Source organism: Macrotis lagotis, chromosome 1 (assembly GCF_037893015.1).
Source record: "Macrotis lagotis isolate mMagLag1 chromosome 1, bilby.v1.9.chrom.fasta, whole genome shotgun sequence".
NCBI classification, from domain to species: domain Eukaryota; kingdom Metazoa; phylum Chordata; class Mammalia; order Peramelemorphia; family Peramelidae; genus Macrotis; species Macrotis lagotis.
In genome coordinates this window covers 308,701,937-308,729,246 of record NC_133658.1, presented here as the reverse complement: position 1 = coordinate 308,729,246, position 27,310 = coordinate 308,701,937, and the positions used below count along the sequence as shown (strand labels likewise).

Below are 27,310 nucleotides of genomic sequence, written 5' to 3'. Positions count from 1 at the left end.
TTAATAGCCTATGTGTATGTGCCTGCAAAAAGGGAAAAGACTGATCTTTTTCATGATCTGCAGTAACTCCTGTTTGGTGATTTCTCTCTCACCATCTTGATCAGCTTCATCAATCATTCCATCAGTGAGATTTCCCCTTTTTTCTCTGGCCACACATTTTAAGTTCTTAAAGGAGATTTTTTCCCCCAGTTACATCATCCTCAAAGAGTTTGAAAGCCTTCAGATTTTCTTCTTTGGTATCCTTTTCAACCATTTTTTTGAGTCACCACAACCAAGAAATCATTGAAACTGATTTCCCTGTCCCCTTCTTGTCCACATCAGATCTCATTTTTTTTAAATCTCTTCTTTCTTGGGTTCAAAGACCAAAGCTCTCAAAGTCATCTTAAGCTCCTTAACTTCTATTGTTCCTGTTCCTTGAGTATCAAAGTGACCAAATGCCTCTCTAATTTCTTTTTTTTATGGTTTGATATGAGTTTGGGTTTGGGGCCCATCTTCTTTCTTGGGGGACCAGGACCCAGGTTTGGCTCCTTGCTGGTTAACTGGTCATGCCCCAACTCCCTGATGGCTAATGCGTGTACACTCTCCCTCTAAAATATCTTGATTGGTGATTTAATCAGTTCCCATAAATTCAATTATCATCTCCATGTACATGATTCTCAGATCTATTTATTCAACCCTAACTTTCCTCTTGATCTTCAGTCTCACATCACCAATGACTTCTTAGAGATTTCTAATTGAAAACCCTGAAAACTCAACCTATTTAAAACTGAAATCATATTTCAGCTCAAATTCTCTTCTTCTTGAACTTCCCTTTTACTGCCCAGAGCACCACCAACTTTCCAATAACTTTAGTGCTTTCCAAAAACCTCAATGTTACTCTATTGCCAAGTCACTTCTACCTCTGTAGAATTTTGTATTGTATTATATTGTAATACACTGCCTATATGCCACTATTACAATTATCTGGTATTTGGTCTCCTTGCCTCATGTCTTTTCTCACTCCAGGTCACCCTCCACTCAGCTGCCAAAGCAACATGGACCTAGAACATGAGGCTAACTATGCCACTCTCCCACCCAGTCAACTCCAATGTCTCCTAATTGCCTCTTGAATCAAATGTAAAATCTTGACAGCTTCTTGGATATGGATGGTGATGGGCATGGGAAATTTGAGGAGAAAATCTTTCCTACCTTTCTGGTCTTCTTACCCTCTCCATTCCTCTGCATATTCTCAATTCAGTATCACCAGTCTTTCTGCTACTTCTTACATAGAATACTCTTATCTCCTGACTCTATTCCTTTTTTCCTGCCATCCCCAGATGGCAAGGGAAAACTTTCTCTCCTCTCATTTTCCTATTCTTTCAAAACTCCACCCAGCTCTAATCACACTTTCCCTGGGAGAGCTTTCCTTCTCCTCCTCCTCCACTCAGCACCTCTGATGCAGTCCCTTTGATATTCTCCCTCATTTAAATCACATATATCTTATATGTACATAGTTGTTTGTATCTTATAAGATTATTCCTTTAGAATATGAAGTCTTAGAGGACTAGGGTTGTGCTTGTCACTAGTACATATTAGATACTTAATGCTTGTTGATAAGGTTGATGATAAACTCATTTTGAGGATAGGTCATGCCAGAAAAAATTCCTCTTTTTCATTTTGAGAAAATGACTAGACAGATATAGTAGGGGAAATGCCAAAGACATAGCATACATGGATTTCATCATGTCATTTAACAAAGCTTCTCAAGCTATTTTTGTGGACACCATGGAGAGATGTGAGTGCAATGTCAGCACAGTTAGGCAGATTTAGATCCAGTCAAATGACTGGATCCAAAGAGAAATCAATTGTTAACCACTTGTTACTTTTGGGGGGAGGTCTCTAATAAATTGTACCAGAATATGCCCTTGGCCCTGTTATTTAACTGTTGTATTGGTGATTTGGAAAAAGATATAGAAGACATGCTTACTCCATTTGTATGTATTACATTTCCTCCCATCTTCTCCAGTAACTTGCCCTATTAATGATTTCTTCTCTCATACTCATCTTTCATCTCTCATTATCTACTGTCTCCTTCCCCACTGATTATAAACAATCATAAATCTCCATTTTAAAAAAAATTGTCAGCTAACCCTACCATCCCCTCAAGCCACCATCTTAAATATATTTTCTTCCTTTCACTGCCAAAAGCCTAGGAATAATCACTTATACTCCTATTTGCACTTCTTCCCACTCACTTTTCAATCCCTCATAATCCAGTTTTTAACCCCTCCATTCTATTGAAACTACTGTCTCCTAGGATACCAACAATCTTTTAAATGTTAAATCTGATGGCTTTTTCTCAGCCCTCATTTTCTGTAACCTATTGGCAGTTTTTGGCACTAAAGTTTACATCATCCTCGATATTTTATGCTCTTTCGGTTCAGTGATACTTCTCTCTCCTGGTTCTCCTTCTGCCTATGTAATTATTATTTCCAGACTGCTTTATTGCTTCATCATTCGCATCCTATCTTTTAAACACAGTTAATCCTCAAGCCTGACTTGGGCCTTCTTCTCTCTCAGTAATTTCATTTGCTCTCAGGAGTTTAAGTATCATCTCTATGCAAACAATTGCCAAGATTATAGATACAGTCCTAATCTCATTCCTGAACTTTACTCCTGAACCATTGATTATTGACTGGACATAGAATCAAAGAATTCAAGATGGAAGCCTTTCTATATTATCTAATCCTAATTATCTAGGTGGTTCAGCGGATAGACCATTGGCCTGGAAATCAGGAAAACCTGAGTTCAAATTCTGCCCCAAATTACCTCAGTTTCCTCTACTGTAAAATGAAGATAATAATAATAGCACTTGTCTCCCAGGGTTATTGTCTATTATAAAATGAAACAATATTTATAAATTATTTAGCACAGTGCCAGTGTTATATAAATGTTTATTCCCTTTCCTCCTATTTATACCCATTTTACTTGTGCCTGTGTTGGGGTGGCTAGGTGTTATAGTGGATAGAGCACCTGAGTTCAAATCCAGCCTCAGACACTTAATAATTACCTAGCTGTGTGGCCTTGGCCAAGCCACTTAACCCCATTGCTTTACAAAAAACCTTAAAAAAAAGAGTATTATATTACTTGTGCCTGTGTATTATCTGACCTATTGTAATAGCTTCTCAACTGCTCTCCTTTCTTCCAGTCTCTCCTTTTCCCACAATACTGCTCCCAGACAACTGTCTAAACAATCTTCCTAAGACTTTTCTAACATATGAGGACAAATTACAAACTTTTTTTCATTCTAGGCGTAGCTCATACATGATTTATTGGGTAAGTGCTAGATTTGAAGTTTAAATATTTGAATTTAAATTCAGACTGGGTCACATGATTTCTGTATGACTTTACACAACTCATTTAACTTCTCTAGGCTTCAGTTTCCTCATCTGTAAAATTCAGGTTGGACTTGAATAGCTTCTAATGTCCTCTCCAGTTCCACTTCTAAAGTTTTGGTCTTTAAAAGTCTTTTTTGTTCCATTTCCCCCTTCCTTCCCCCCCCCCCATTTCTGGCTGTTCATATTCTCTCCATTCTCAAATTATTGCATAATTTTATGTGCATTTATGATCTATCTGTCCATGGAGAGCAGGGACTATTTCAGATATTTTTCCCTATATATTCCCATCACTTAGTGCAGTACAATGCCTTGTCCAAAATAAACATTTAATAAGTATTTGAAATGAATTGAATTGAAATAAATTGAAGATATCAACTTGGCTATAACTGAGGATTCATGTTACTATTCCCCTATAAGTTTTGACCAAGACACCTAGAGAATGAATCCACTGATACATGTACTCCCAAATCTTTCTATAGGTAGAGGACTGAGATTCTTGATATACACTGAAGTGGGTGTGACTAGGGTGCCTTGTTGTCTGTCTCATGAAAAATCAAGGTTCAGACACAGAATTTGTTTTATAGTGTACAAAGGGTAAACATATAGTGGACAAAGACAAACATCATAAAGAAAATATTGAAATAGATTCCATCAATGAAATCGAGAGTAGTCAGTTTAATTTTGGAGAACATCTTAAGTAAATTCTCATATTGACTGTTTGTTGGATTGAGCCATGAGAAGTTGTTGCATTTCCCACCAAGACAGATTCAAGAAGAAGAGGAGGAAAAGGAAGAAGAAGGAGGAGGAAAATGCAAATAATACCCAGACTATCTTATAGTCAGGAGAAAGAACTGTGAGTGCCCTGTACCCTTCCTTGAAATTTATTTTTTATTGCAGCTATGCATAGAAATAATTCTAAATGCTTCCAGAAGAGAGAAAGAGGTGAAGAGTCACTTAGAATTATAATTCTGGGATTGATTAGGCCAAGATATACTTGTCAGCTATCAAAACCTATTATCAGGGGAAAACATTGGACATGGAATCAAAAGGCACAAAGGCTAACCCTGCCACCCTTCGTAACCCTAACAAATCACTTTGTCCTCTCTGGGGCTCAGTTTCCTCCTCTGTAAAATGAAGGTGTCACACTAGGTGATTTTAAAGATCCCTCTCAATTGGAAAACCCAATGACCCTATAAAAGCACAGGATTCCAGATGCCACCTGTATTTCAAATTAATGAACAAGTTAATTTTCTGTGGGTGTCCTTGTGGTCCTCAGCTAGCAAAGGAGATGACTACAGCCCCGATCCCTTTTTCTACCAAGACTCCCTTCAGGTGCCTTTGAGGAGATGCCCAAGCAGAGTCCATTTGAAACAAAGAAAGCCTTACTCTGAGATGATATTGTCTTTGTACCCACAGTGTGGGGAGGGGGAGAAAGAAACCAACCTGGGGAAGCAGCCAAAAAACTTTCAGAAACCTGAAAACATAAAACAATCAGAGATGAGAAGAGGGTTGAAAGCTACAGTTTTAAAATAAGAAAAAAAAAGTCACATTGTAAAAGCTCAAGCAAAGATGATAAAAAAAAAACTTGTTAAGATCAAAAAAACAGTTAAACCTCAAAAAAAAATCCTCAGAATAAAGCAAAGAAATATGAGAGTTTATATGGGTGCTTCTAAAGTAGTTTTCTACAGATGAGTGGGGCCTTGTACATCTCTAACTTTTGAGGGCTAACTTCTCCATATTAAGGGGACACCTTTAATGTCCCACCTCATTATGGCTCCATATTCAAGGGAAAGGAAGGAAAAGCTGAAGAATACATTAAGTTTTCAAACATGAAACTCATTTCTTTCCCTTTAAACTATTAAAACTTTAATTCCTTTCAAGCAAAGATGAAAAGGAAATTTTGAGGCCTCCCCTTTGGCATAAATCAAGCTAGGGAATGGAGAGTATTAGAAACTGAAGTACAAGGTGCCATGAATGGCTTTCTTTACCCTATTACCTCTCAAAGGGATTTAATTCTGCATTATCTACAATTGATCTGAGAATTGAGCTCAGGACAAGCAGCCCATTTCCATTTGGACCATGGGTGATAGATTCTACCTTAAGGCCCTCAAAACAGTGACACCCCCCCCCCACTCCTCCTCTGGCACTCTTATCTCAATCTCTATCTCTCTGTTTTCATCTCTGTCTTTGTCCTTCCTTTCTCTCTGTGTCTCTATCTCTGTCTTTGTCTCTCTCTGTCTCTCTGCCTTTGTCTGTCTGTCTGTCAGTGTGTCTCTGTCTCCACTCCATTCCAGGCACAGATGGTCCTTGGAAAAATTGTCAAATGATAATGTGCCAGCTCCCCATTCCCCACCCACACTGCTGCCCTGCCCCCTATTGCTTCTCAAGGATCTAGTTAGCTTCCAAAGAGCAAGGACAGATCCCCGCAGTTCTTGGGGCAGATAGATGAATCGGGCTGAGCTGGAGAGTGTGGTCTTGCATTGCCGACACTCATCATCCTGATCCCAGTCCCAAGAAGCATGGGAGCTTTGGCCTGTCCTTATCATCTGAGCTGCATCTATCCCCTCCAGGTAGCCTGGTGCTCCTGGGACCCTCTAGGGCTCTCCATATTGGTGTTGGACTTAGTGGGGATGCTCAATTGACTCCAACTTTATTGAAACTTAGAACTCTAAAACTCCAGTGATCCACCAGACTCAGCCTCCTCAACAGCAGGGCTCCAGACAGAACCAGCTCTCCTCACCAGATGAATTATTTTTCAGAGGAAATTAAGCAGAGAGAGTTGGGAAGAGATCATTTTTCTAAGGACCTAAGCAGCAGCAGAACCTAAAACTCAACCAGATTCCAGGGGAAAAAACTAGAATAAACACCCAAGCAAGGACAGAAAAAGAGTGAACTTAGGGCTAATTAGAGAAGGAAGTCTATATCCATGAAAAGTGGAGTAGATGGAGAACCACACAAAATTCCCAAACACTCATGTATGTACATTTGTAGACATGCACTCACATGAGCACAAAAGTAAATGTACACGCACACACACACACACACACACACACACACACACACAGAGTTGAAAGTTTCATAGGTTTCAGGAGTCAGAGACCATCTCTCCCAATTCCCTTCATGTGACAGGGTAGTTGGACCAAGTTCACTTTCTGGAGTAATTAGCAGACTGAGGATTTGAACCCTGGACCACCTGAATAAGTTTCTTCATCTATAAAATGAGGAAGACTAAATGATCTCTAAGCTCTTTTCCTTCCGGTTGCATTATGTTGTGACTTTCCAAACCCATCTGGTCTGCCTGTGAGCTTCTCACAAAGATTCTCCTTAGCTAACCAGACCCGCAAACATTCCATGTATCTAGAAGCAAGAACCTGTCAAGGTGTGGAGTCCCTCATACCTTTAGTCATCATGTGATCCTAAGCAAGTCTCCTCATTTGTCTGAGACTCAGTTTCCTCCTTTGTAAAACAAACTTAATTCTATTTATAATCATCTCATTTAGTTGTTGTAGGAAAGGGCTTTGTAAATCTCAAAGGGGTATAGAAATGAGAGCAGGCTTGGAGAGGGAGTAGAGAACCAAGTTTGTAGGCAGGAAGACCTGAGCTACAATTATGGCTCAGACACATCCTGGCTCTGTGTGAACCCACAATAGTCACCTCACTTTTCAATGCACTGGGCAACTCTCTAAGATTATAAATTGCATAACTATCCCTGATCTGCATTAGTGGAGGAAGTTTCCATATTAAGAGTCCCATTTGGGGACTACAAAATCATTTAATATCCTTTAGCCAGTACCCTGAGCCAGGCTCAGACTTAGAATAAACTTGCATTTGTGGCTCATTTGTGCCTAAGGCTTTCCTGCCTTCCTGATTAGTAGAATCTTACATATTCACATACCTTCTGGCCAAAAACAAATTTCCAGGGTGAGAGTTTTGGGGATGAGTGATAAAGCCCTTCCCTGGCTCAGTGAGATACTCTCTCTCTCTCTCTCTCTCTCTCTCTCTCTCTCTCTCTCTCTCTCTCTCTCTCTCTCTCTCCCTCTCTTACACTAGTAGTAATCAAGGGGAGTGGACAGATGGTGATCCACATAGAACAGAGAGCACTGAGCCATCTCAGGATGGAATAGTGACACTATGCTGTTGGAGCCCAGGTGTTTTATTCTCTCATGGAGTTTATTAGGAAAGGGTCGACCTCAGAGCTTTTGCTGGCTGAGTTGGCTTTCCCACCAGGCCCCTTTTATAACTAAGACTAAGGCCCCGGGTCATTAGTCTAAGTAAGGCTTGCTCTCTGCTCAGCAGGGCATCACAAGATTTTTAGTATTGGAAGAGACTTCAGTGGACAACTGGTCCATCCTAGACCCAAAAGTAATCACCACTAACATTTTTCAAAAAGTAGCCAGGCATGTACACAAATAGCCAGGATCCCTCACCCTCAGTTCAACTTCCCCTCATCCAAGAAGCCTTTTTTATTTTTGGATACTTCTAACCATTTGGAGGTTTCTCCTGATTTCACAAACCTAATTCACCTTTGGACAATTTCCATGCATTGCTCTTGGTTCTTTTCTCTGGGATCAAAATGGCATCTGACAGACACTTAAAAACAATCAGCAGTTCCACACTTTTCTTCAAGATAAACTTCCTCAGATACTTCATCTCATACTTAAATGGCATGAAAGAGCCTTCATCATGCTGGTTGCCCTCCAGCTTCTTAAAGTCTTTCTTAAACTGTTGCACTTGGAAAAGGGTAGAATCGGGAGGGACTTTTATACTGTTATAATGCATGCCTCTTAATGCACCCCAAGATCACATTGCTACTCATGCTGTTTGTAGTCCACTAAAACCAAAAGATTTTGTTTTATGTAAACTGCATAAAAACTTTTACATCAATCGTTTCATATAAATAGTATACACACACACACACACACACACACACACATATAAACTGTATAACCACTCCTGACTAAACTACTTAAGATGCTTTTTTGAACCCATCATAGACTTTCCATTCACTCTCTATTGAATTTCATCTTATTGGATTCAAATGAATGCATAGTTTTATTTAGTTAATATCCTTTTGGATCCAGACTCTGTTAACTGTTCCTCCTAACATGGCATCATGTGCCAATCTGATGAATTTGTCATCTATGCTTTCATCCAAATCACTGATAAAAATATTAAATAGGACAGAGCCTAGTGGAGATCCCTGGGGCATCCCCCTGCAGACCTACTACCAAGATGACATCAAACCATTAATGATTACTTTTTAAGCCTAATTAGTTCCAAATTCAATTGTATTATGACCTAATCCACATCTCTCCATCTCTTCCACATGAATAGGATGAAAAAAGTCAAGTGATCATCTTTTTAATATTTTATTGTTCCCAATTACATACAAAGACAATTTTTAACATTCATTTTTTAAATTTTTAGTTCCAAATTTTCTTCTCATTTCCCTCTCCCCTCCCTGAAAAGGTGAGAAATTTTATATAAATTATACATGTGCAATTATGCAAAACATATTTCCATATTAGTCATGTTGTGAAAGAAGTCACAGACCCAAAGGGAAAAAATGAAGAAAATAAAGAAGGTGGAAAATAGTATGCTTCAATCAGCATTCAGACTCCATCAGTTCTTTCTCTGGAGGTAGACAGCATTTTTCATCATGAGTCCTTTGGACTTGTCCTGGATCATTGTATTGTTGAGAATAGAACTAGGAGAACATTGTACACAGCAACAGTAATCATCATATAATATTACTCTTATTATGTACAATGTTCTCCTGTTTCTGTTCATTTCACTTTGTATCAGTTCATGTGGGTCTTTCCAGTATTTTCTAAAAGCAGCTTGCTCATCATTTCGTATAGCACAATAGCATTCCATTACAATTATACCTTCAGCTATGCCCCATTGATGGGCATCCCCTTGGTTTCCAGTTCTTTGCCACCAAAAAAAGAATTGCAATAAATATTCCTTTTTGCTGGATATTAGAGATAATCTTGTAGAACATCACATGTTTAGAGCTGGGGAAAAAACCTTAGAGATTCTCTAATTTAGCCTTCACATTTTACAAATGAAAAAAACAAATAAACTGAGGTTCTAAAAGGGACTTGCCTAGAGCTAAACAGGTAGTTTGTAACAGAGTTGAACTTCAGGTCAAGGGCTCCCGACTTTAAATCCAGACAATTTCTGTTTCACAACACTGTCACTCTCCTGAGTTCATGGATACAGACATGGAGATATCAAGAAGTTTTTACCAACCCAGGGTCAAACAGGGAGGAACTACCAGAGCTGAGATCTGAACAGGAATTCTGTGATACCAAATCCTACTAATGCCATAATATTTCTAGTTCAGGATTTTAATTCACTATGTGACCTCTGAGCATTTCTGGATCTAAGTTTCCATATCTATAAAATGGAAATACTTTTCTTACAGAATTATTATGATGAATTATTATTATTATGTTGTATGTATAAAAAATATTATATAAAATACTATACATGTGAAATAAAATACTTCATTTTTGAGAAACACATCAGGATTTATTAAGTGGTCTAACCTATAATGGGCTTTGCTGAGAAATTTTAAGAAAGCAAAAAGGACACACAAACATACATACATACATAGACCTTCCAGTTCATAGTGGCACAAGAAGCAGTACAAAAAAGTCTAAATACAATAAAATAATTTAGAAAAGCCATAGGAAACATTTAAGAGGCCTTGGGAGACTCAGTGGGGAAGGTGTTGCAGCTAATGAGAAAATGCAGGCAAGCAAGAGAGGTAACCAGGGTCAGCAGGGATGGTCAGGACCACATCATGTTGTGAAGGGCTGTGATATGAGGAGGTGGGGCCCAAGAGACAGGAGACAAAGAAAGAAATGCTGAGACAGAGACCACAACTGGAAGAGGAGATGCAGAAAGGAGTAGGCAGACTAATAAAAGATGTGTTGAAACAAAAGGAACAAGAAAAGGGGTAAGGAGAGAAATGACAGAAAAATTCAAGAGATTAATTTGAATTTGGCTGTCTGATTCTATTTACTCTTTTCCTGGAAAAATGCAGAAAATAGGAACTATGTTTCTATGCTAGCCTACCCTGTCTTCCTCTCCTTATCATGAGGATCTGAGACACTGATTTATTGGATTTAGAAAGGACTTTAGAGATCATCCAATCTAAGCTCTTTGTTTTATAGTTGAGGATATTTAAGTAGAGAAAGCCCCCCATTCATGGTCCCAAAAAAGGAGGATCCAGCAGAGGAGACAGAGAAGGAGCAGTCAGATGTTAAAAGAAGAACCAGGAGAGTTGGTCTCTCCTAGAGAGAAGAGAGTGTCGAGGAGAGGGGGGTATCAACAGTGTCCAGGGCTTCAGAGAGGTCAAGGAGAAGGAGGATGGAGGAGGGCCCAGATCATTTTCTGATAGAGATGCCCCAGGAGCGTTTCCAGCTTGGGGTAGGAGTTTGGATTGGGTGATCCTTAGAGTGCCTTCTCACTTCATAAGTCATGGAGAAGAATGATGGAACTTGAACAGAACCTCACTTACCTCCTCTAAAATGGATACAGTAATTCTGATATTATTTATCTCCTATGGTGCTTGTGAGGGAAATGTTTTTGTAAACCATAAGACTCTAGACATGCACGTTCTTGTTATGGCATTTACAAATACCAACCTAGTCTGGATAGATTACATCCTCTTCCCCTGAATCTAGTTGTAGAAAACCAAAGAACAGTTTAGAAGGGATGTGATTTTTTTTAGTTGATGCTCATACACACAAAACACATATGACAGACCTCATGTATCATGCATGTGTGTATTATAATGCACATGTAAGCATAAATACAAGTGCATGCACATAAAACACATGGAGGTATAAGAACATGTATGTTTATGCATGTGTGTAGAAATACAGGTGTGTACATATAAAATGCATATAATATATTTATGTGTGCATCATACACACATGTATATATAAAATGCATTGAGACTGAAACAAATTTGTGTTGTATGTATAATACATGCATATTACATGTGTGTGATTTTTAATATCTTTGTATGTATACATGATACAAAGAAACCTCATTTTATGGATCAGTCTATATTCAAGAATGGTCTGTATTCAAACTAACATAGTACCCAATTCTGTTCTAGAAACTGTGAGGGTTCCTTAATAAATATAGACCATGCATCTCTGTGAAAAAATAGAAATAATAATAAATAGCATTTATATAGTAAACAATAAAAATATTAAATAGTATTTATACATGGCGCTTTAGGGTTTGCAAAATTCATTATAAATATTTCCTTTCCTTTCCTCCCCCAAAACAATCTTAAGAGGTAGGTGTTATTATTTATTATCTCCATTTTACAAATGAGGAAACTAATTCTGATCACACAACTAGTGAGTATCTGAAGCTGACTGGTCGTCAGTCTTCCAGACTCCCCATCTAGCTCTCTCTACACTGCACCACTAGCTTTCCCAACAATACATGACAATATGTAATCAAGATATAAATTAGTCTGGACGAGAAAGACCACAAGCTGATAGGAAGGAGAGAGCAATATGGTCTAGAATGATTAAGAATAAGCTCAAAGGAGAGGCAGACACTGAGATAGGCCTTGAAGGATGGAGGAAATGTAGACTGGCAGATAGGAAGGGAAGGCAAGCAATAATGCATTATATAAGGTTGGATGGCCCATTTAACTTTATGAGTTTCTATTTGTGCAAGAATGTATAGCACAACAGACTCCCCAGACTGAAAAAGACCCTTCTCCCAAGACCAGTTGGCATAAAAATCTCCTACACAGCATTCCTGAAACGAACTTATTTAGTCTTTTCTTGGAGACCTCCAGTGTGAGAGAAACTTTGACCTCTCAAGGCAGCCCTTCTAAGTTTGGTCACCTCCAATTGTTAGGAAATATTTCCCTAAGATTATAATCTACCTTCTTGTACCTTACACCCATTAGGAACAAAACAGAACAGCTTCATCTCTCTCCCATATGGCAGTCCTCCAGATTCTCTAAGGCAGATGGCACTTGCCCTCTAAGTCTTCTCTTCCCTGGGCTAAATGGTCTTGTTTCCTTTAACAGCCCTACTGCTTCCTGGTGTGTAGAACACTTACTACTCTAGTTGTTGTGTGGGATTCATCTGGGGGATTGGCAGGGAGTGGAGGAAATGACCTTAGAGCTCCCTTATAACTGGGAGAGTCTAGGGTTCAATAGCTCTGCTCTGTACTAAATCCTGTGATCTGGACACAGCAGCTAATTATACACAACATAGTGGTATAAATAAATGTGTTATGAATGTAGATACATACACATATATGCATATGTGCATTTATATGGATACATTATACATACATATCCATATGTATATAATGTTTCCATAGATGTATAATACACAAATGTATGTTTTATATATATATATGTATGTATATACACATGTGTATTTATACCTATGTATGTTTGTATAGTTTGTCTATATCTATGTGTGATAATATACATATGTTTTGAACACAGCTTGATCCATAAAATGAAGTTATTTTGAAAAGAATATGTATGTACACATATAAAACCACAATATATAACATGTATTACTTGTGCTTGCATGTATTACAGATACACATGCATTATATTCACAATGTATTACTATGCACATATTATTTATCTATGTATCTGTATCTATATCTATACATATATACAAATATTAAGTAATTCTCTTTCCAATCACAGATTACAAATGCCCATGCCCCATAACATGAGGAAAAGTGATTTATTTTTTTTGTTTATTCAGGACCAATTTGGAATAGAGTAAGCATTCTTTGAGGGTCACAAATCACTTTTCTCAAAAAAAACTAATATCTTTGAAGCACGTAGTGAAAGTATTATTACCCCATACACACACTTTACAGAAGGGGAAACTGAGGTTCAGAGCCATGAAGGGACTTGCTCAGGATCACATGGAAAGTAAGAGTCAAAGAAGGATGAAGCTAGGCCTTTAGGGATCTTACTCTACCATTCCAGGGATATATTTCAGGGGCTCATTTTACCACAATGTTTCTCCAGGATAGTAAGGTATCCTTGAAACTGGATTTCATCTTGAGCCAGATTTCCCTGCCACTCCCTGTTATAAGATGCACCAATTTTGCTTGCAAAGAACATAGAATGATGAGTCTGGTGTGGCTCATGATTTCTCTTTCTAGACCCAAGATCTAGGAGATGCCTAATTAGGAATGATTTTAGCATTGTCTAACATACACCAGGGAGCCCCGGGGAGCTAGGCATGCACCGACGGGGCAGTGAGCCTCCCATTAATGCTAATGGAAGTCCGGCTGCTCAGTCTAAGGGCGCCCTGCTGAAAAGAGCCCTCAGGATGCCCATCCACAAACATGACCTTTCCTCGTATAAAATACAAGATTTCAAAATCAATCTGGGCTGACAGGGCCTTCAGAATCCCCACCACACAAAGAGCTCTCTCCATAGCCCACGTGTCCCAGGAAAGGCAGGCTGATCAATAGAGCAGCCTGGGGATCCAAGTTCAGACTATTTTAACATATTTCATAAGCCATTGCCCAGCTCTGCCAGGATCTCCAACACAGATAGTTTTCTTCTCCTGGTGCTCCAGAGTCAGTTTGCAAGGACAGCCCTCTTCCCCATGGGCCAAGGACAAGGAGAGGTGATCACCAACTGGGCCTGTCCTTCAAGGCCTGGCTCAAATTTCATTTCTTCCAGAAAACCTTGTAAAGTTATTCCAGTCCTTCCTCCTCCCTCCCCTCTCCCAATTCAGCTAGTACTTTCTAACACTAGTCACATATTACTTGTATCATATTTAATGGTTCTATTTCCATAGGTGCTAGTCTTATCAACCTAGATAGAGTAAATCATAGATTATAGGATCTAGAGCTGGAAGTGATCTTAGAAATCAGCTCTTCTTACCCTTTCACCTGATACATGTGGAAACTGAGGCAGAGAGAGATAATGACTTGCCCAAGTTCATAAAGGGATTCTAAGTCAAGCACTCTTTCCATTACACCATATTGAAGAGCAGGAATTTGAATCTAAGTCCTCAGATTACAAAGGCACTGCTCTTTTTGCTTTGAGTTCTTATGTTAGGCATACCTGGCTCAGTGTGTGAGTGTTTGTCTTATGGTTAGAAAAATTGTCCTTGAGTCCTACCTTACTACCTCTGTCAGCCTGAGCAAATTCCTTCATCTCTGAGCCTCAACTTCCTTATCTGTAAAATGAGAATATTCATATCCTACCTTATCTCACAGGGTTGTTGTGCATCAAATAATTTGAATGTTCAAATATTCAAGTGGATCTGTCTCCTCACTCATTCTGTGAGACCCTTGTCCAGGACCTCACATAACTGGCAACAAAGAATCTACCTAATGCTGTTAGCCATTCCATATTATATCATTAGGATATGTTTGTAGCATCAATAATGTCCATAGTTTATCTCTCAATCTCATATTGCCAAGCACTAGAGATCCAAGTACAAAGAATGGAAATAATCCACAAGCGACTCACATTTTAATGGTGTAGACAACAAGTTCCTATAGAAGTCATATTAGTATAATGTAAATGAATTCAATGTCAATAATTTCTTTTGGTCCTAGGTGTCTTTGATGATACTCTTCATTCCAGTCGTCCTCTATCCCCACTCACGAAAGGGCTCTCCTTAACTTTGTGTGCAGTACTTCTTGTAATTCTTTGGAGAACATTGTGTACCAGGACAAAACATTAGTAGATACTGGTCTGAAAAAAAAGATGGATTTTTGTTTCAGGGAGAAGTTTGAAGTGATTAAGAGTTTTGCAATTCACCAAAGGCAGTCTACCCACTCTTCCTTTCCTTTAATTCTAGGCCCAACTCAATATCCATTTCCAGAGTCTGTCAATCTTAATGTACTATAGAAATGTAATGTAACTAATGTTATTGCTTCTCTACATCCCCTACAGCTCAAAACACCAGGATGAGCACACAGTAGGTACTCAATAATACTGTACTTACTGAATTAAATTGAATTTCCAACAGGCCAAGAGAAAGGAACATGAATCAGAGTCACTTAAACTCTCCATATGAGGTCCTAAGGATCCAAAAGCCTTTATTAATTGGCTAACTGCATGTAACTTCATACTTGAAACTGTGAAGAGATTTTGAAAAGTTTTATACTCCAAATAGAAAGATGTAATTGCTGGTCTATTATCAACAGAGAAGAGGTCTAGAGTCAGGAATGTGTTGGCAAAAGCTAGCACCAGTTCCTGAGAGCCGATGATGAAATTTTCAGTGTGAGTATTCACCTCTTGGAAATCAACAATTACTCCAAAAAGGAGTCTGATTTATTGTTTTGTTGATTGTCTAGACACAAGAAAAGTAATAGATGAGATGTTGATAACAAATTAATCTTAAAAATGTGTCAAAGATCTGGTTGTTTAATATTTTCCAGAACACTTGAGTAGAAATGGTAACTAGATATTTTGGGTAAATGAGAGTGAAGTTAAAGATTGCAATGAAGTTTTGGATATTGTTGACTAAAAGGATAGTGGTGTCCTCCATAGAAACAAGTTCAGAAGAAAGGTAGATTAGGAAGGGAAGATCATAAGTTTTATTTTGCACATGTTGAGTTTGAGATGCCTATAGACCATCCAGTTGGAAATGTCCAATAGGCAATTTATGATATTGGAAAGAAGCTCAGGAGAAAGACTGAGGCTATTCCTATAAATCTGGAAGTCATTTTCATAAAAAGATCATATTGTTGTTACTGTTCAGTCATTTCAATCAGATCCAACTCTTCATGATCCCATTTTGGAAATTTTTGGCAAAGATATTCCAGTGATTAGTCATTTCCTTCCTCAGCCACTGAACTGAATACAGATGAGAAACTGAGGCAGAGCTAAATGACTTGCCCAGGGTCATACAGCTGGTAAGTGTCTGAGACTGAATTTGAACCTATGAAGATGAGTCTTCCTGACTCTAAGTCCAGTGTCCAATCCGCTGTATTACCTAGCTGCCCAGAAAGATCATATGACAATAAATAAACCCAGGGGAGCTAATGAGGTCATTGAGAATGATACATAGAAAGAGAAAAGGATCTGCAGTAGAGTCTTAGAATACAATTTTACTTTGGGCATTCATTATGTGCATGGTGACAGCAAAGAAGACTAAGATGGAGCAATAGGACAATTCATAGGAGAACCCAGAGTTATGAATAGTGTCATGAAAATCTAATCAACAAGCATTTTGTAAGCATCTACTTTGTGCCAGGTACTGGAGGCACAGGTACAAAGAATATAGATAACCCCACTCACAAGGGACTTAAAATCTAAAGAGGAAGATAACAAGTCATATAGAAGTATAGAAGTATATGCCACATAAGTATAAAGTAAACAAATTCAAAATCATTAAATACTAGATAGTTCCAGAGGGATGGCATTAGAAGTTGTGGAAACCAAGAAATGCTTCAGCCAAAAGATGGTGGTTGAGTTCCATCTTAAAGGAAGAAAGGAACCCTATGAAATGGCAGTAAGATGTGAATTCCAATCACTTGGGAGAGTCAGTGCAAAGACATAGAGATGAGAGATGGAGTATCCTTGAAAAGGAAGAGAAAGATGGGTGGGGCCAGGTTGGGAAGGACTTTAAAGGCCAAAGAGAGGAGCTTATTATATTTTATCCTAGAGGCAATAGAAAACCTTGGCAGCTGATTGAATCAATAAGCTCAGATCTGCTGTTAAGGAGAGGAGAAGGGGATCAACAATTTCAAAGATTGCTCATAAGTCAAGAAAGATGAGGATGGAGAAAAGGCTATCAGATTTGACAACTAAGGGGTGGCTAGGTGGTGCAGTGGATAGAGCACCAGCCCTGGAATCAAGAGGACCTGAGCTGTGTGACCTTGGGCAAGTCACTTAACCCCACTGCCCTGCCAAAAACCCCAACAGATTCGATAATTCAATCATTATTAGTAACTTGGAGACAGAAGTTTCAGTTGACTGATGAAGTTCAAAGACAGAATAAGGTTTGAAGTCAGGAACTAGGAGAATGAGTGGAAAGGGAATGGAGATAATGAATAAAACCAGTTTTGTCCAGGGTTGACCTTAAAAGAGAAGGGATATAAAATAATAGCTTGAGTAGAGTCAAATGAGAACTTTTTAAAGGTAGGAGAAAACTGGGCATGTTAGTAGGTGGCAGGGAAGGAAACCATAGATAAGGGGAATTTGAATATTTAGAGAGAAGGAGAATGATTAAGGGGGTAATCTCCAGAAGACAAGATGAGAAAAGATGGAATTAAGATACAAGAAGAAGAATGGACTCATTGAGAATAGATAATTCTATCTGTCAGAAGCTGGAATAAAGAAAATAGCTGATGTCAAAAAATTTTGAGGTATAGGGTAGGTTAGAAGGAGATACCAGGGCAGGTAGGTGGCACAGTAGATAGAACACTAGCCCTGGAGTCAGGAGGACCAGAGTTCAAATATGATCTCAGACCACGTGATGCTTACTGTGTGACCCTGGGCAAATCATTTAACCTGAATTATCTCAGGATTAAAAAAAAAAAAGGAGCTCACAGCAAATGGATTCTACTTTCTCAGGAAAGTAGGAGTCAGGAATTTTTGATGGGATAGAGTAAAAGGGTGGTAATGGAAACCCAGAGGAGAGAAGAAAAAGTTAGCAATAGTCAATGTGATTACTTTGATTCAGGTATTATCTGCATAGAGGTAATAATTTAATCCATGGGAACTAGTGAGAGGGAGAGGAAGGTAGAAGAGAAAAGAGGAAAGGAGGGAGGAGGAGAGGGAGTAAGAGTGAACAGAGAGGGAGAGAGGGAGTGGTAGGAATGAGAGAGAGAGAATTGAGGGCCCAGGACAGATGCTTAGTATAACAATAGCTGGCTGCCCTACATAATTTCTGGCACTGCTGGCAGGATCCAGTGAGAACAGCATATTGTTATAGTGGAAAGAGGCCTGGATTTGAATTCAGAGGAGTTGGATTAAGCCCCACATTCTGTTACATAGAAACTCTTTTAACCTGGGCACTATCACTACCCTTGGCCTCAGTTTCCATTTCTGTAAAATGAGAGAATTGGATTAGATGGTCTCAGGGACCCATCCATCCTCAAATCCTCGAAGATGCAGGACCTTGGGATGTGTCATGGCAGCAGTCAATGCCAGCTGCTCAGAACGGGTCTGATCTGGGGGAAGGTCTTGCTTTATTTCTTTCCTGCCCTGGTCACAGGGGTCAATGCTAATCTGCCCAGCATGAATCCACATGAATAGATAAAGTCACACATTTAACCTCTCTGAAGTATCATGACTGTGCCAAATAATAATTATATCTTACATCTGCAACTCCCTTTTATCTTTTTCCAAACAACTTTCAGATTTGTTATTTCATATGATCCTCACAACAATCCAGGAAAGGCTGAAGACAGGGCAAGGACAGGCCTGCTATGGACAATGCCAGAAGAAAAACAAAAACAAAGAAAAAAAAAGAATTGTTGTCTCCATTTTACAGAGGAAGAAACTGAGGCCCCAAGTAATTTCTCACGAGTTCACCATGACAGAACACCATTTAAAATCTTAGTCTTTAGTTAGATTGGCTTTTAAATTTCTCCCCTCAGTCACCATTGAACCCCAGGTGAGCTCATCAAACCCAGTTGTCCAGGGCTCCTGAGAAGGCTCCAGTCTATAGCCAATGGGCTGCACCAATAGGCCCTGCTTTTGTGTACTGGGGTCTCTTCAGACTTGCGCAGCTCCCCATCCCTCACGGCATCTGGTCTCCCCTTGCTCTGAAACCTCTGCAGCATCTGCCTCCTGATGGAAGGTCTGTCAGTGGGGAGGCTGGGGTCCCGGGCTGGGACTAGGTGAAAGACTGGCGTGTGTGAACATGCGTGTGCAAACTGCAAGCCCTTGGCCTGCCTCTGGTCCCCACAGCCCCGGGGGAGCCGGTGCTGGGGACAGAGCCCAGCTGCATATCAAATGGGCCTGAGCTGCTGAGGCGGCGGGAGCAGATGGAGGGTCCCTTCACAGACGCTCCTTCAGAGAAAGCTCCGGTGCTCTTGAGGAAGAGTCAAAGAGACAGGCAGAGTGGAGAGAAGGGCACCAGCCCTGCTGCAGGCGTGGCGAGGGAGCCCTGTCAGTCAAGGCCAGCACATGCCCTTGGTCGCCTACGAGGAAGGGTCTCGGCTCCTACAGCACACGCCCAGTTACATGTCCTTTCAAAGACACAAGGAACAAAGCCAGCATGGATGTACCCCGTCTACATATCCACAAAGTGCATTATGCATCATACCCTTGCTTGTGAACATCTGCAATCACATACCACACATGCAAGCCCCCCATTCACCCACAAAAAAGCCCTGACCTGCCCCCCCCAATACATACCTATCTCCAGAGAGGGCAGGGTGGAGGAAGGGCAGGGCCTTGCCCAGCCGTGGACATCTCCATCCCAGGTCAGGTACCAGTAGCAGAATTGGGGAACAGCAATCTGGGTATACTGGGTTGAGGAGAGGAATGATGGGAAATTCCCTTTCTTCCTGGGTCTGGGCCTTGGAGGAACAGCCTGTTGGGCTTCCCCTTCCTTAATAATCCATCAATCACCCTGGAGGCCCCAGCACAATTGGGAGAAAAGGATTGAGAAGCTTTGTTTTCTTATTTTTGAGGTGGGAGGTGGGAGGAGAGGGAGAGGAGCTGCTGAAATGTGTTCTCTCTCCTTTTTTCCTTTGGCTTAGCTCTCCGAAGTGGCCGCTCATGCCGGGCTGGCACAGGGGAGGCGGCAGCAGTGCTGAGCAGCAGGCCCCAGCTGAGATGGAAACGGCTCCAGCCCCTTCTGGCACTCGGAGTCCCAGATGTCTCGAGAACAGCGCATCGGGAGGTTAATGACAGACGTGGCTGCTGTGACCTGGGGGGGCAGGGGCTGGAGAGCAAGGGGGGGAGCTGCTGAGAGGAGCAAGGAGAGAAGATGGAAAGGAAAAGGACCACCCTGGGACTGATTTGGGGTGTGGAAAGGTGTCACTGCTTGGGCAGGGGCAGAGGGGGAGACTGCAGATTGGCTAATGGTAAAAGGCAGGAAAAGAAGAGCCCCATTGTTATCAATGTTACCTTCAATTCTGACATCAGTGGGCCCACAGCCCAAGGCCCAGGAATCCCCATGACAGGGAATGGGGGCTTGTCAAAAGAGATCCATCAGATTTTTCCTGGGCCATGAATATCCCTCTCTCCTGCAAAGACCAGGTCTGCCTCTTCTCCATATTAGCTTTTCCCCAGCTGGGGCTGGCCACCACCAGGACCAGAGGCATCTGGTATCACCTGCGGGGCAGTTTATAGGATTTTGAACTAGAAAGATAGACAAGTTCAACCTCTTTGATTTACAGATGAGGAAATTGAGACCCTAAGAAGGGAACTGACTTGTTCAAGGTCATGCAAGCAGTAAGAAGCAAAGAGGATTTGAATTCAGGTCTACTGATGCTAGTACTAATTTCCTCTCCATCCTTTTGGTTATATTCTTTCCCAGAAAAGAATTATGCCCATTATTCACAATATAATCACTCTGAGACAGACACAAAATAAATAAACATACCTAGCTCTGAATTTAAACCCACCACAATGAGCTCAGGGAGACTTTGTCCATCAGATAGACAGTTCTTATTCAAAGTATGTGGTGGTTGTAGATTCTAGTCCAAGGTTATTAAGATAACCTGAACAGAAATATCAGGTCTATTTAAGGAGCTGGACAAGACAACAGGACTGAGGTATGTGGGCGGGGGAGCTGGTGGTGAAATGAGGATGGTAAGGATGGATGGCAAGAACCTGAATAGGAATAAAGGAAGAGAAGGGAATACATTTGTATATAGCATCTAATATGTGCCAGTCACTGGACTTTTTACAAATAGTATCTCATTTTATTCTAACAACCTACAAGGTTAGTACTATTATTATCTCCATTTTACAGTTGAGGAAACTGAGGTAAACAGAGATTAAGTGACCTGCCCAGGGTCACATAGCAAATGTCTTAGGTCCTTTGAACTCAAGTCTTCCTGACTTCAGGATCTACATTCTATCCATTGTGCTACTGACTGCCTTTAAGATTAGGAAAGTAGTTGGAAGGTGAGGAAGGAAAGGCATATTGGTGCCCAACTAAAGAGAGGTACTTGAATGCCAGATCATTTTCTTGCTGTTCCATCTTGTCCCTCCCCTCTTCTTGGCTGTTTTGGTCAGGGTCACGCAAAAAAGTGTGAGTGGTATAGAATATCTCATCTACTGAATGGATTCCTCCCAAGAAGATACTCACTGTCACAATTGGGTAGAAGTGATTCAGGTTCATTCCTCCAGATCTATCCCCATCTCTCTCTCTCCTGGTCTGGCTGCATACTTACATTGCTATCTTTGTGGTTTTGGTTTGGTCAAATGTGGCTCTTCTTTCCTTGAACTGATTCTGCCTTATTTCTGTGTCTGTTTTTGAAACCATGAGAAGGATTCATTCACTTCCTATAAATATTGAAGCCATCAGTCTTCATTCCAGCTAGTTAAAAACAAAACAAAACTGTGTCCTATACTTGATTTCTTGTTATCTTGAGTGTTCAAAGAGGAGATAGGTGTCTTTTTTCACTTTTGTAAAGACCTAGAAAACAGCCAAATTCTGATGATCCCAGAGCAAATCCTGGGAAAGAGTAAAATTACAAATTCTTGGGTTCCTAGGGGAAACCTAGGTAAAGTCATGCGCCAAACAAATAATTATTGAGAAGGTTCCAAAAGTTAAACTGGGCCTAAATGAATCCAGGGCTTTAGTGATAGGTTACTAATTGCATTGGGGTACTTATCTTCTCCAGCTACAGCACTCTGGCCCAAGTGGCAACATTTCTAGAAAACAAAATGAAAAATCATCAGTTGCTGGGGAATATGAAATCAAAAAATGGGAAGTAGATAATAGAATCATCTGAAAAGGACCATAAGAATAATCTAGTTTAGCTCTCTTTATTTTATTATGTATGAGGAAATTTGAGTCCCAGAGAGATTAAGTAACTTGCCTAAGGTCACAGATAATGAATAGCAGAGGCAGAATTTGAATTTAGGTCTTCTGACTCCAGATCAGAAGTGCTTTGACTATATAATTTCTACCTCTTACTGAGCATGCCATCTTCACTGGTACTAGAAATGGATGAATTACCTGGCATACTGACTCACCTGGAGACAAAGGTATAGGATTCCTTGAGTCAGTTTCCCAAGTTCACACCACCCTTGAGTCATCAGGTTTTTAGACCTGAAAGACTGAGAATAATTTGACCCTATAGTACAGGCCACCAACACTGAGTCTCTAAAAACCACAACCTCTAGCAGCCTGGTACTGCTTCTTCAAGGACAGTGTGGTCAAAGTGGCTTTCCATAGTTGAGTATTATCTGGGTGACCTTGGTCAAAAGATTTAACCTCAGTTTCCTCATCTGTAAAATGAGGGGGTAAGACTAAATGATCCCAGAGGTCCCTTTGAGTGAGCTCTAAGTCCTATGAGAATAGTGCAGCAGTGAGTGAGTGAGAATGGGGAAAGATTCTCTCCACCGTATGGTCACACTGCTACCCCACCCCCATTCCTCTCTCCCCATGGTCTGCCGCTGGTGGGAGAAGATTGTGTGTGCGAAGTTTCCTTCTTGACAGAATAGCAGCTGGTCTCCTTGGTTTGCAACAACCTCAAATAGGGAACCTGGTTCGTTCTGTTTAGGCACACAGCACCTCCAATTAACACCCCCAGCTCAGCAACACTCAAGGTGTTCCGGTCACCATGACCTGTAGGAGAGAAATGTTAGTCTGCCCAGAAATCTAGGAAGAGCCCACATTTGCAGCCAGTCTGATTCCAGGTAATGAGAGCCAGCCCAACAGATTACTGAAGGCAAACACAAAGGTTGGCTGTTATCATCTCAAAGCAAAATGTTAAATGTTCTACTGGCAGGAGGATCAGAAGGGGCATATGCATGGAGCCTGGGACCCCAAGCGGCAGCCTTCCTAGCCTCAGTTGCCACTACCTAATTTCTCTCTTCCTCCCTCCCATCCTAATCTCATCCTGGGGGGCTCTGGAAAGGAGAGATTCAGAGGCATGTCAAGGGCACTCTCTCTCTCTCTCTCTCTCTCTCTCTCTCTCTCTCTCTCTCTCTCTCTCTCCCTGGCACCCCCAAGAGAAAATAGGATTGCTCTAGGTTACCTAGAAAGACTGTTCACTCAATGGTCAAGACTTGTCATGGAAGTCTTTGCCATTCCAAAGCACTTATAGACCTCTAAGATCATAGACATAGTGTTGGAAGGTCATGGAGTCCAACACCCTCATTTTACAGATTAGGAAAGTGAGCCCTGGAGACATTAAGAGACTCAACCAGTGGGGCGGCTAGGTGGTGCAGTGGATAAAGCACCAGCCCTGTAGTCAGGAGTTCAAATCCGGTCTCAGATACTTAATAATTACCTAGCTGTGTGGCCCTGGGAAAGCCACTTAACCCCATTTGCCTTGCAGAAACTAAAAAAAAGAGAGAGAGAGAGAGAGAGAGACTCAACCAGTATCTGGCAAAGGTCTGTAGCAAGATTCAAACCCAGGTCTTTCTAACACTAAATCCAGTGCTCTCTCTACTACAGCACCCCACCTCTCATGTGTTTTCCAGTAGTTTAGCATCTAAGGCTAGAATGGAATAGGCAAACATTAGTGAAAAGTCAATGAATATTTATTAAGCATCAACTTAGTGCTAAGCACTATGCTAGACTCTGGAGAGGCAAAGATAAACAAAATATATTCCCTACCCTCAATGGGCTCATGGATGGCTCTATTTCCTGGACTCATTTATCTGAAACCGACATCTTGGTAGGCCACAAGAAAGGAAGGTAAGGTCCACAAAGCAGTCTCTGAGGTCTTCAAAAGGAACAGTTAGGTCTTTGGGGTCAGAAGACCTGGAATCAAGTCCTACCCATGCCAACTACTATCTATTTAATCTTAGGTAAGTCACTTAATTGCTGTAGACTGACGTTTAGAATCTATAAAATAGGGGAGTTGGACTAGATCAGTGGTGTCAAACTCAAATTGAAATGGAGGAGCACAGGAGAAGCACAACTCTGTAGTTACATATTGATTTAGTTTTAAAAATCGAATGTTAACTATGTTTTATTATATTTTTATTTTGCTAAATATTTCCCAAATACATTTTAATCTGGTGGCTGCCCTTGGGAATGGGCTACCTGATCTACACCTTTGACTAGAAAACTCCCTTCCAGGTCTAAATCTATGACTTCTAATACCAGGCTTGGTCTAATCCTCCACAACCTTTTCAGTCTAGATGGTAGCATTGAGAGGTAGAATGTCTGGGTATAGTTGCAATAGTCCTGCTGCATTCTGCCCTCATCAGATTGACATTTGAAACAGCATATTCCATTTTGGGTGCCCTATTTTGAACAAATGTCGATAATTTAGAAGGTGTCTAGGACAGAGTAACTAGGATAGGAAAAGACCTTGAGATTTGCTCACATGAGGATCAATTGACAGAACTAAAGATGTTTAGCCTAGGAAATTAAATTATTGGGAGAGATTCTTTAAGGATTTTGAAGGTGGTCATGTGGTTGATACTTGTTCCTTCAATCCCCAGAGAGCAGAATAGGAGTACTGTGTGGAAGATGAAAAGAAGCAGATTCTTGGGGGGCAGCTAGGTGGTGTAGTGGATAAAGCACCGACCTTGGAGTCAGGAGGACCTGGGTTCAAATCGGACCTCAGACACTTAATGATTACCTAGCTATGTGGCTTGGGCAAGCCACTTAACCCCATTTGCCTTGCAAAAACCTAAATTAAATAAATAAATAAACAAATAAACAAACAAACAAATAAATAAGAAGAAGCAGATTCTTGACTTTTGATAAAGAAAGTCCTTTTTTAGGTAAAGAAATGAGAGTTGTCAAAAGGTAGAATGGGCTTGACCCTTCTAACTAGATCTGACAGATTCTTGTTCAAGTACAAGTGGCATCTAGTAACCTCTGAAACCCTCTCAAATCTTGTGATCCTTGCCAATGAAGCTAAAAGTTGGAGATAGTATGGAGTAATGGGAAAAGAACTCCAAATATGGAATCAGAAAATCTGAATTTGAGTCCTGCCTTCATTAAGTTATTAGCCACATATTGCTGTCCAGTCATTTCAATTGTGAATGAACTCTTTGTGATTCTATTTGGGGTTTTCTTGGCAAATATACTAGGTGATTTACCATTTCCTTCTCTAGCTCATTTTACAAATGAGAAAACTAAGGCAAACAGTGTAAAATGACTTGCCCAGAATAATATAGCTGGTAAGTGTCTGAGGCTGGATTTGAATTTGGGTGTTCCTGACCCAAGGCCTGGTATACTCTTCCATCTGGTACAAACTATATTCCTTCTATTGAGATGCAGATGAAAATCCATTATAACTTAAAGTCTTAGAGTTAGTTGCTTCATTCTCAGAGGTTAAGTGACTTGCCAATGGTTACAAAGTGAGGATGCATAGAGAAAGGAATCAAGTTTATCCATGAAGGGAGTAGAATATGAATCAACTCTTGAACTCAGATGTTCCTGACCCAAGGTCTGGTATGCTATCTATTGTGCCACCTAGCTACCTGGTGTATGGACTTTTTGGCAAATCACATTCCTTCGCTGATCTCAATTTCCTCATTTACAAAGCCAAGAAGTTGGACTATGAGTTCTGAGGGAAGATCTATAGCTCAAAGCAGTTGAAAGTATGTTGAATTTGGAGTCAGAAGACATGGGTTCAAATCCCTGCTTTTATAAAATTTATAAAAATCATTTAACCTCCTTAAGCTCCTTATGATGAGATTGGATTAGATGACCTCTAAGTTCCCTTCAAATTTTAGAATTATCAATGATCCAAAGAACTGGAAAAAGCTAAGGGAAGGCTTTATAGAAGAAGGGTAATTATTTTTCCCAGTTATTTCTTTACAGTCTCCATCTTGGTCCTTTTGAAAGTCAGACTCAACCAGAACAGCTTCCTTGGGGGCAATCAACCAACATGAAGAAGACTGAATAAAAAACAGAGACTGAATTTTTATCTATCACATCAGCATTTTCCATTCAAATTGGCATCATCACCTTCCATGTAGTCTCCTAGGCAGATGCACACTTATTCCAACAAAGTAGCCACTGTTGCCAATGTAAAGGGGAATCCTCTTTCAGAATCACCTTTAGAGTCAATCTTGGAGTAATACAAAGAAGTAAATCTTATGGCTTTAGAGTCCTATCTCATATTTATCTAATAACTTCTTTGTGTGTGCCCCTTCCCCACTCCTATCCCATGGTAGGTAGTATGAAAATCACAGTTCTGGCCCTAGAGGGACTCACAGTCTAGTGGGGGAAAGGATGGAGGTGAAAACCCTTAAGGAGGAGCTCTTCCATCTGGTACAAATTGTATTCCTTCTATGGAAGCAGATGAAAATCCATTATCACTTAAAGTCTCAGAGAGTTGGTTGCTTCATTCTCAGAGGTTAAGTGACTTGCCATTAGTCACAAAGTGGTGATACCTAAAGAAGGGAATCAGGTTTATCCATGGAAGGAGTAGAATATGAACCAACTCTTGAAGCACAGATATGATTTAGGGAAGTTGAGGGGACTAGGGAACTCGGTCAAAAGAAATCATCCATCAGGATAAAGGGCATCAGTCCTTTCCCTATGTCTCTTTACACTGTAGAGAGGAGGTTGTAGGGCAGACAGAATAGGAAGTAAAGGAGGGGCACCTTTTATTGACAGCAAAGATGCCTCATTTTTTTAAGACTGTCTCGCCCGGCACAGAATTAGTGATGGTTCATCCTTCTAACTAGGCCCAGGAGTTCGGCATGGACTGCCATTTTGATGTTCTCAGCGGGGAAATGATGCTGTAAACACCCATACTTGATTCGCATGCAGGGTCTCCGGGTTGCCTGCAATCACGGCCATCTGCTCGGATGGCACAGTGCCCAT

The 27,310-nt window shown here is 40.5% G+C and overlaps 1 pseudogene; it reads right to left on the bottom strand.

The window, feature by feature from the left end:
* Positions 1–27,310, bottom strand: LOC141495343 (uncharacterized; annotated as a pseudogene).